Here is a 10013-nt window from a genome sequence, read left to right on the forward strand (position 1 = left end):
AACTGCCTATGATACCCAATCAACCCTAAAAAGACCCTCAGATCTTTCTTAGTTTTGGGTACTGTTTTTTTTTGTTGAAGACCCCAGGTCTCGAAGGGAAAAGACTTTCAAGAAAATGAGACTTGGCCATCAACGGTCCTTAAATCTGCCATTAGAACTGTTGTCTCGTGTTTGAAAAGCCAGAGACTGTACTGTGCTCCGAGCTCCCTTCTTACCCCATGTCCAAAACGTGGGGAAGGGAGACGCAAGCTAGCACTTCTTTCTTTTCTTGAGAACTATCCCACACCCCTTTTTGTATTAGTTATAAGGCTTGGCAATATGTTTCTTAGTATAGACCCTTTTTTATTTGACACAATGCTACTAGGACTGCCTTATTTTTTATTAGATGGTCGACACTTGCTCCCATCTTAGATTTAGGTTAGGCATTTTCCAACCTGTATACAGAATTCATTGTTCAATAAACACTCCTGAACTGTGATCACTTGTGTCTGTCTTACTTGTGCCACCTTGTGTTCCTCACAACTGCCTATGATACCCAATCAACCCTAAAAAGGCCCTCAGATATTTCTTGGTTTTGGGTAGTCAGGTTTTTTGCACAACATTCACCTTTTCACTTTGGGGTTTCCCACAAACAAATCTAGGTACTTGGCTGCTGACTGTGCCAGGTGACATTTTTTCGGGTTTGTAGTAAGGCCAGCTTTCCTTAGGGCTCTGATGACTAAATAGAGATGGTGCATATGTTCTTTCCATGTTCTACTATGAATGATTATATCATCAATATAAGCTCCATAGAAATAGGAGTATGCCCAAGAATTAACCTTTCAAATGTGGCTGGTGCCCAGTGAAGACCAAAGATTAACACTTTGAATTGGAATAGTCCAATAGGGGTGGAGAAGGCTGTTTTCTTCTTGTATTCTGGATTACCAGTACTTGCCAGTAACCTTTTGTCAGATCAGTCGTGATGGGGAAAACAGCAGCTCCCAGTCGGTCAATTAGATCATCTACCCTATGCCAAGGATAACTGTTGAATTGGGACACTGCATTCACCCTTCTCAAATCAATAGAGAACCTCCATGATTGATCTGGCTCGGAGAGGACTCTGGGATAGTTCAATAATATCAGAGCTTAACATCTTCTCCACTTCCTCTAGGACTATCCCTTGTCTTGCTTCAGGGATCCGATATGCTTTTTAATGCACAACCTTCCCTGGAGGTGTACGGATATAGTGGAAAACCCAGTTTACTCTGCCTGGTTCATTTTTAAAGACATTTGGAAAATGTTCCAATAAGTCTTGTAGATGTTGTTTCTGTGTCTGTGGGAAGGAATCAAGGTATTTTTATCCGACTCTTCTGTTAAGAGACTAGTCATAATTACTGTGGTGGTTTCTATAGGATCTTCTCTCCATTCTTTAAGGGGGTTTATATGCTAGATATTGGTCTTGATTCACCTATCAGGTTGGGAGATTCGATATTTGTATGGCCGTTTGTTCAATACCCTCATTGTCCATGCCATTTAGACATCATCTTACTCTCGGATGTTGGCAGGAGAACAATAACTTTCTGCCCAATAGAAAAAGACCTAAGTAAAGCCTTTTTTATCATAAGAGGTCTTTTGATTTTCTTGGGCTTTAGCCCTACGGACTTGGACTATCGCTCTCAAATCACCATATGTTCTTTTAATCATTGGGCCATTTGTGAGAGAGATAATAGGGCTTCCTCCGTCTCCTTCAAAGTCTCCCTTAACATGTCAAGGACATCCTGTGGCGCTCTACCATACAGTAACTCAAATAGTGAAAACCCTGTTGAGGATTGTGTTTTTTTTTTGGACAGCAGAAAGTGCCCAGGGTATCATAATTTCCCAATTTTTGTGTGTCAGCCTCAACCAATTTTTGAATGACATTTTTAAGGGTTTTGTAGAAACCCTCCACTAGTCCATCGGTTTGCGGATGGTAGACAGATGTCTTCCGAGTTTTAATGTGTAGGATCTCCTTCTCCTCTGCCATTAAACGACTCATGAAGGTAGTTCATTGATCCATTAGGGTTTCCTTCAGGAAACCAACTCTGAAATAAAATGGGATTCAATGTTTTAAAATGTGTTGGGACATGTTACATAATGGGAAAGCCTATGGGTATCGAGTAGCATAATCTACAATTACCAAGATGCAATGATTCCTCAACCTAGATGGTTCGAGAGGCCCAACTATGTTTATACCTCTGCAGGAAAATGGAACATCAATGATTGGCAAGGGTTGGAGTGAAGCTGAATGCTAGGCAGAATCCTATGCAGTTCCCTTAGGGAGCACTACAGAAGATTAGGACTACAGGTATATGCAATAAATCCCCTTTGGTATCAGTCTGTATCACACAGATTTAGTTGGTAGCTGTGGCTGAGCAGCCAGACTTATCTCAAGAGGTAGATGAGCAGTATTCAGGGTTTACACAATAGGACTACAGTACTATGGGACAATTAAACATTGACCAAAGCTTTGTATCAAAAAGAATATATATATATATTTTACACACTGCTAACTCAACACACAAGTCACTATCATTAAAGCAAGTTAAAACAGTCAAGAAAAGTATACACAACTCCCTATTTAAATTGTAGACAGGTTTGAGCAAGAGTGAAAACTGAGCAAAATGGCTCAGTGTAAACCAAACAGAAATGGCACTCTGACAATTTCTTCAGAGGGAGGGAAAGGTCAAAAGACCTCTTATGATAAAAAAAGGCTTTACTTAGGTCTTTTTCTATTGGGCAGAAAGTTATTGTTCTCCTGCCAACATCCGAGAGTAAGATGATGTCTAAATGGCATGGACAATGAGGTGATTGAACAAACGGCCATACAAATATCGAATCTCCCAACCTGATAGGTGAATCAAGACCCATATCTAGCATATAAACCCCCTTAAAGAATGGAGAGAAGATCCTATAGAAACCACCACATTAATTATGACTAGTCTCTTAACAGAAGAGTCGGATAAAAATACCTTGATTCCTTCCCACAGACACAGAAACAAGATCTACAAGACTTATTGGAACATTTTCCAAATGTCTTTAAAAATGAACCAGGCAGAGTAAACTGGGTTTTCCACTGTATCCGTACACCTCCACGGAAGGTTGTGCATTAAAACCATATCGCATCCCTGAAGCAAGACAAGGGATAGTCATAGAGGAAGTGGAGAAGATGTTAAGCTCTGATATTATTGAACTATCCCAGAGTCCTCTCCGAGCTAGATCAATCATGGAGGTTCTCTATTGATTTGAGAAGGGTGAATGCAGTGTCCCAATTCAACAGTTATCCTTGGCATAGGGTAGATGATCTAATTGACCGACTGAAGTTATACAGGGTTAGACTCCTAAACACACCAGCAACACTTCCCAATTGGATTGTGAACAAGTTAGGTAAGGTAATACTTTAGGATAAGCAATACTTAGGTGAAAACCGAGAAAAATGGCACTTCAACAATATATAACGGGGAAGGAACGGTGTTTATAAGAGTTTAGGTGCACCAACACATTTCTTGATGAAAAGCAATCTAGAGAAGGCAGTTCTAACAGAATTAGCCAGAGTCAATAGGCCTGTGCCACGAGAAAGAAATATTATCAAAGATCTGGAAAAAAAAACACTGGAGTAAAGTTAATAAAAAGATAAAGCGGCGGTATGTTAAAGGCTATCATAAAAAGTGGTAGCCTGGAACAATGGGAAAAACCCATAGGAAAATATTTGCAGTCGAATATTAAGGGTAGTAACCACTGCCACCAGCCAGAAACTGGACTGGACAGTACCCTCTCGAAAATGAACACCAGGTAAAAATGATTACCCCTTCCTAGTACCTCCATAGTAAAATGGTGTGTACCGGTTTTGTTCATAACTATTGACTAGCAATGTCAATGGTAACTTTGCATGCCCTGGGAGACAGTAGTCAGTCCCAGGGTATGGAGTCTATGTTTGGGGGTCACTATGACACCCCTGTGTTACTGCACGGAGGGTGCTGTGTAACACACATGAATTAGATGATACCTATGGGGGTGAGAAAAACCCCATAGACCATAAGCACAAAAATAGCCTCAAACACACATCAAAAATATGCCTAAGAGTGGGGAAAAAGAGTCTCACTCTTAGCAGGAGAAAAAGAAACCCTGGCAATCCAGCAAGGCTGCTGGGGGACTCTATAGGTAAGGGAAATTAGCCTTTAAAGAGAATTCCCCCTAACACTGTAGGAGGTATTTGGGAACTGGTCTTTTGACACATGGCACAGGTAAGTACAACATTTTTCACATCAGCATAGATTCCAGGCCAATAAAATCGGCTTCTTACTTGGGCCTGTGTCTTGGATGCCCCCAAGTGACCACCTGTTAAGTGGGAGTGGGCAATTTTCAGCCCCATCGTCTTAGGACTTTTAGGCACCATAATCTGAGACCTAGGAGTACCATCAGGGCTAAGATCATATCTATATAGTGGCCCCCATAACTGAGAAACAAGAATAGTCCCCCTTTTTGTCTTACCTCTTCGTCAGATACCACATGTAAAAAAGCTTCTGCTAGCAAGGGGTAATTCCGATAAGCAAATGCTAAATCAGGAATGATCTCCGTTTCCTAGCCAATGGATTTTGGATGTACCACCTCAGATGTTTTTAGGAAATCTTCATATGCCTCCCCAAAGCCTTTTTCTCCTCTTTCAGTTTAATCAGTCTTTCTACTGTCCTCTATTTTAGGAAACAAGGCTCTCTCCAAGATCTCCTGAGCTATTTTACATCCTACATTTATTTAATATGCCTCTTTCCCACTGTTTTAGCTTCACATCACCTATATAGTCAGGATCTACGACTCCTGCTAATACGTCTAGACCATGTCACCAAACTAGGCCAGACTTGGAGTCTAAATTGATGTACGTGCCTGGGGGAGGTACTACAACCAGGTCAGTGGGTATTAACATTCTGTCTCTGGGTTGCACCAACTCTCCCCTGCTACTACATAGGTCGAATCTGATAGAATTTTCTGTAGCTACTGATGGATCAGAAGCTCAGTGACTACATTTTTCAAATCCGAGGGTTCCCCAGTTTGTGTCAACAGAGCTCGATCCCACTGCTGACAACATATGTGAAGAGCCGGGAATGAGACGCTGACACAGGAGACTTCTGTTTGTGGATACAAACTATTATTGGAATAATAATGTGGTTTGGGAAAGGCCTCACTGTCCCTAATCTAGGAGGTATTTCCCTATCTCAAACAAAAACGAAGGGTCTGTCCATTGTCAAGATGTGCAAAGCAAAAATGTCCTGTATCTGAAATCCTATCCTGCCCCTCCCACACTAAAAATAACTATAAGGTGCTAAGGATAATGGGCTTCATTACAAGTATGGCAGTCTGTAAATAGCGGTGCAGGTCGCTCCGTACGTGCACTTTTTTCCGGTCTGACATACTCTTGAGTTGCGATGCCGCTAACACTGTCACCGTAAGTGACCTAGCATATCCGGCAACACCGTGACTGCAATCTGCGGCAAAACGCATCGGGCGTGCCTGAGACACCGGCATGGCATTAGTACATGCACATTCCGAGCACCACATACATGGAAATCCCGGCATGGACATGCCGGTAGCAACGTGAAATCCACACCGAAAACACCAGCATCGCGGACCAGGCATTAACTAGAGTCATGTGTACAGAAATCAGCACAGGTAGCCACTATGAGCACTTCAAAAGCACAAAAGGACCACGCCCACACCCCAAACTCCTTCCACCACTACCATGCTTGCAGCAGCAGTAGCAGTACTGGAGTTGGAGGCCCTGCATGCAGGACTACTGCTTGCTACTTGAAAAGGCAGGGAGGCAGAGGATGTGGTGGAGGCGCTGGAGGAAAAGGAGGGCCATCATGGAACTGCAAAACAACAATGTCCAGCACGTTGCAGCCCGCAGGCAGACACCTATACCACACATAAGGGCCACACCCTTCAACCTGAGCCAAACTCAGATCTACACACTGTACCGGCTAGACAGAGACACCATCATATCCATACCGGACCTGATCCATGATGACCTTGTCAGCCTCATACAGATCTGTACAGCCACCCCCCTCCTTGCTCAAGGTAGTGTCTGTGTTACACTTCCTTGCCACGGGCACCTACCAACACACTGTGCATGAACTGCAAGGGCTATTGCAACCCTGTTTCTCGCGTGTCCTGTTTCGGGTCATTGATGCACTCCTGTGGCACATGGCAGATCACATAGGCCTACCCAGAACAGCTGACCAGGTCAATGCCATGAAAATCCCATTCCATGCCCTTGCAGGCATGCCCAATATGAAAGGTGCATTGGACTGCATACATGTGGAGCTGGTGACCAGGAATGCCGTTGAGGCAGTGTACAGGAACCGAAATTCAATGTGCAGATGGTGTGTGATGCCCGCCACCTCATCACCCACTAGCGGACCGCACACCAAGTAGCCAGGTCCCCTGCCTGTTTCAAGTGCACATACACATATGCATGTGACCTGAAGCGCAAAAATGTAGCCAGACATATTTATGGATGTGTGATATGCCCATCACAGGACTATTAAATTGGAACTCAATAATAACACATACCAGTCTCATTTGTGTGTGTCATAGTGAAAGGGTTAGAGGTCAAGGTGGGTGTGAATGGGCCATGGAAAAGCGACTGTAAACCACACACCCACCACGCATATTGACAAGGCGAATTAGCTTGTTGTCAATCATTAGGTTGTCATCAGCTTCCCCATCCATTCAATTCTTCGTATGGTATCTCTCTGTGAATATATCCACATCCATCATTTTGCCATAATCATTGATGCTGTTCAACCACTCCCATGCAGCACATCATGTACATCAAAATACAAGTACGCCTTCAGGCCTTCAGGCATGTACTGAATCCCAAGAAAATAATACATCTTATTTTAACGCAGATTAACGTTTTTACGTTTGTCAGCCCTGCCTACCAGGTCCACGGCCCCCGGCAGGGTCTGCCGTGTTGGGCACACCAGCTGTGTCAGGCGGACTACTATTTTGCAGGCGTGAAACATTGCCACCTGGTGATGGCACCGGCAGACTTAGACCCGGACAAGCCAGATTTGCATTTTTAACGTGTCATTACATTGACATTGATGACTGCAGACCTAAATCTCTAAGATCGCCCTAAATCCACACAAAATTGTCCATACAATGCATTCCCACGGACAATGCACATGTTAACATGCCCAACAATGACATATGCTACGTCTCCAGCAATTAGCATGTGTAATTTTGCATTTCTTAGTAAACACTATACCGACTATAAGCCCATTACAACTATAGGCCCATTACCACTGTGCCTTTCCTGCTGAAACTTCTTGACAAGGCTGCATATCTACAGATCCAAGCCTACCTAGAACTACACAACATCTTGGGAAAAAGACAATCTGGCTTTCGTCCACGGCATGGCACTGAATCAGCCTTGCTCGACCAAAAAAACAACTCTTAAGAAATATGGACAAGGGCAAATCTGCAATCCTTCTACTTCTCGATCTATCTGCAGCGTTCGACTTGGTGGACCACAAGATCCTAAAGACACACCTCACAGACACTGCCCACTTCTCCACCGAGGCCACTACCTGGATCACATCCTTCCTGGGGGGCAGAGCCATGAGGGTTTTCTCAGACCAGGCATCAGCCACTCCATCCCCCATTAGTTGTGGCATACCACAAGGGTCCTGCACCTCTCCTACGCTCTACAACCTATTCACCCTACCACTCTTTAACGACTTATAAGAATTCGGCATAACTTATTATGCCGATGATACACAAATTCTTCTCTCACTAGCTGGTGATTACGAGCAAGACCTAAAAACCTTACAAGACACTTATGTCATCATCCAGGCCTGTATGGCAGCTAATGGCCCTTGTCTCAATGGGGACAAGACAGATATCCTACTGGTTGGCCCTAAGGAAATCCTCAGAAAATTGGACAGGAAATACTGCAACTTCAAAATAGAGAACTCTGTAATCACAGTCTCCTCTTCTGTAAAAACTCTAGGAGTTTACCTTGCCCATGGATAGACAAGTGAGCAATATCTTCTCGGCAGCAGCACTCACAACTAAAATGATCAAAGCTGTAAAACCCCACCTCTCCACTGAAAACTGCCTCAACATTGCCAGGGCCACCATAGGGGCCAAACTAGACTATTGCAACGTCCTCCTACTGGGCACCTCTGCCAAAAACATCAACAGACTACAAATTACACAGAACAACACGCTGAGAGCAGCTCTCAGCATCCCCGGGAGGGAGCACATTTCCCAAGCAAGACAAAAGGCCCACTGGCTCCTGGTCAAAGAGCGCATCTTGTTCAAGACTCTCACCATCACCCATAGATGCCTAACCCGATCTGCTCCCACTTATCTAACGGAGCAAATACACCAAGTACAGGCACTCAGACCAAACCGGGACATGTACACACACCAACTCCCAATTCCTGTCTTAAACGGAACCAAAGCTGGCGGATCGATTTTTGAAGCACTAGCACCAAAATCCTGGAACTCACTGCCACCTAAATTGAGATCTGAAACCTCCCTCATGGCTTTCAGAAAAGCCCTGAAAACCACCTTATTCAAGTAAACCTGCACTTGCCCCACTGTTCCCCTGTAACGTTGGAACATGAGCAATGTCTGTAATCAATCTGTTTAACTGCACTCTCAATATTGTACCTATGTCAAGTGAGTATTCTGTATTGTACCTACTTAAAGTGAGTATTCTGTAACAGCGCTGCGATGCCTGAGGGCAGTTTGTGCACTTTATAAATGCAAAATAAAAAAATAAATAAAAAAAGACTGTACCAATATGATACAGGCACAACAATGACCTTTTAACCTTTCTGTTGCTCCCCTACAGGTGATGCTGGATATACCCTGATGCCATGGCTGATGACCCCTGTAAGGCAATCACAGAACCAGCACGAGCAGGGATACAACCATGCTCACATCCATACTCGTTGTACTATAGAGCAGACATTTGGCCTGTTAAAGGCAAGGTTCCGGTGCCTGAGCAGATCAGGAATTTGGGGGGGGGGTCACTTATGTACAGCCCTGTGAAAGGGGCAAGATAGTTCTGGCCTGTCCCATGTTGCGCAACATGTGTATCAGGTGCAACATCCCACTGCCCCCCGACATGGACATGCACCCACCAGACGCAGGAGGGTGACAGCGATGATGAACTGCCATTTGCACATCGCAGGGATGCCATGGATGGCCGGGATGCACCCGATGCACTGATTCACCACTATTTTTGAGCACTTCACACATGCACCTGGCACAGGCCAGCTAATGCACTGGGCACTGCAAAGTAAATAAATCACTCACTTACACTAAAAAAGAAATATCCAGTCATAATTTCAATGTAACACCAACTGTAATGTGTATAATGGAATGATTAAGAAATGTGGAAAAGCAATAACTGCCAAAACTATCCCTACCCACTAACCCTATCCGCAACTATCCCTCCCCACTCCCCCACCCAACTGTCTCACCCCGCTCCCCCTCCATAACTGCCTCTACACAACTTCTGCCATGTTCTGCAGGTAGTCCATGCACAAGTCACAGAGAGGGAACATGTCTGTCCTGGGCCTATTTGTCTGGCGTGCAGCTGTGTGCCGAGCTGGACAGCCGCATTGAACGCCGACTTTGAGCTGCTGGTCACGGGACTAGCAGGCGTTGAACTGGTGGATGGTGCATGGGCCTGTTCCGTGGGCCGTCTGTCTAGGAATGCCTGAAGGAACATAGCCATTGTCTCAGCAATTGATGACAACACACTGTTGCCCTTCCATACCCTCCTGGACATCTGTACTATGGCATTCATACAACGGCCGAGTGCACAAGCATTTCGGCACCCACTAGCCTGCATACTCTCCCGCATCAACTGCGCCTCCTGGAGGTGCTGCTGCACTAGGGCAGTCAAGGCATCCTGGTGTTCCTCCATGCGCCTGAGTCTGCCATCCATTTCCCTAACATTGGGGAAGGGTGGGCGTTGT

General features: G+C 44.7%; 1 long non-coding RNA gene across 1 annotated transcript in view; it reads left to right on the top strand.

Annotated features, from left to right (window-relative positions):
• LOC138521492 (uncharacterized) overlaps positions 1 to 9362 on the top strand; it is a 290057-nt gene extending 280695 nt beyond the window's left edge. The window contains exon 3 of the long non-coding RNA XR_011283061.1: positions 8879 to 9362. This is a non-coding gene — a long non-coding RNA (uncharacterized lncRNA). The remainder of the gene's footprint in view (positions 1 to 8878) is intronic.
• Positions 9363 to 10013: the final 651 nt, after the last annotated feature.

Source organism: Ambystoma mexicanum, chromosome 13 (assembly GCF_040938575.1).
Source record: "Ambystoma mexicanum isolate Mex_15411 chromosome 13, UKY_AmexF1_1, whole genome shotgun sequence".
Taxonomy (NCBI): domain Eukaryota; kingdom Metazoa; phylum Chordata; class Amphibia; order Caudata; family Ambystomatidae; genus Ambystoma; species Ambystoma mexicanum.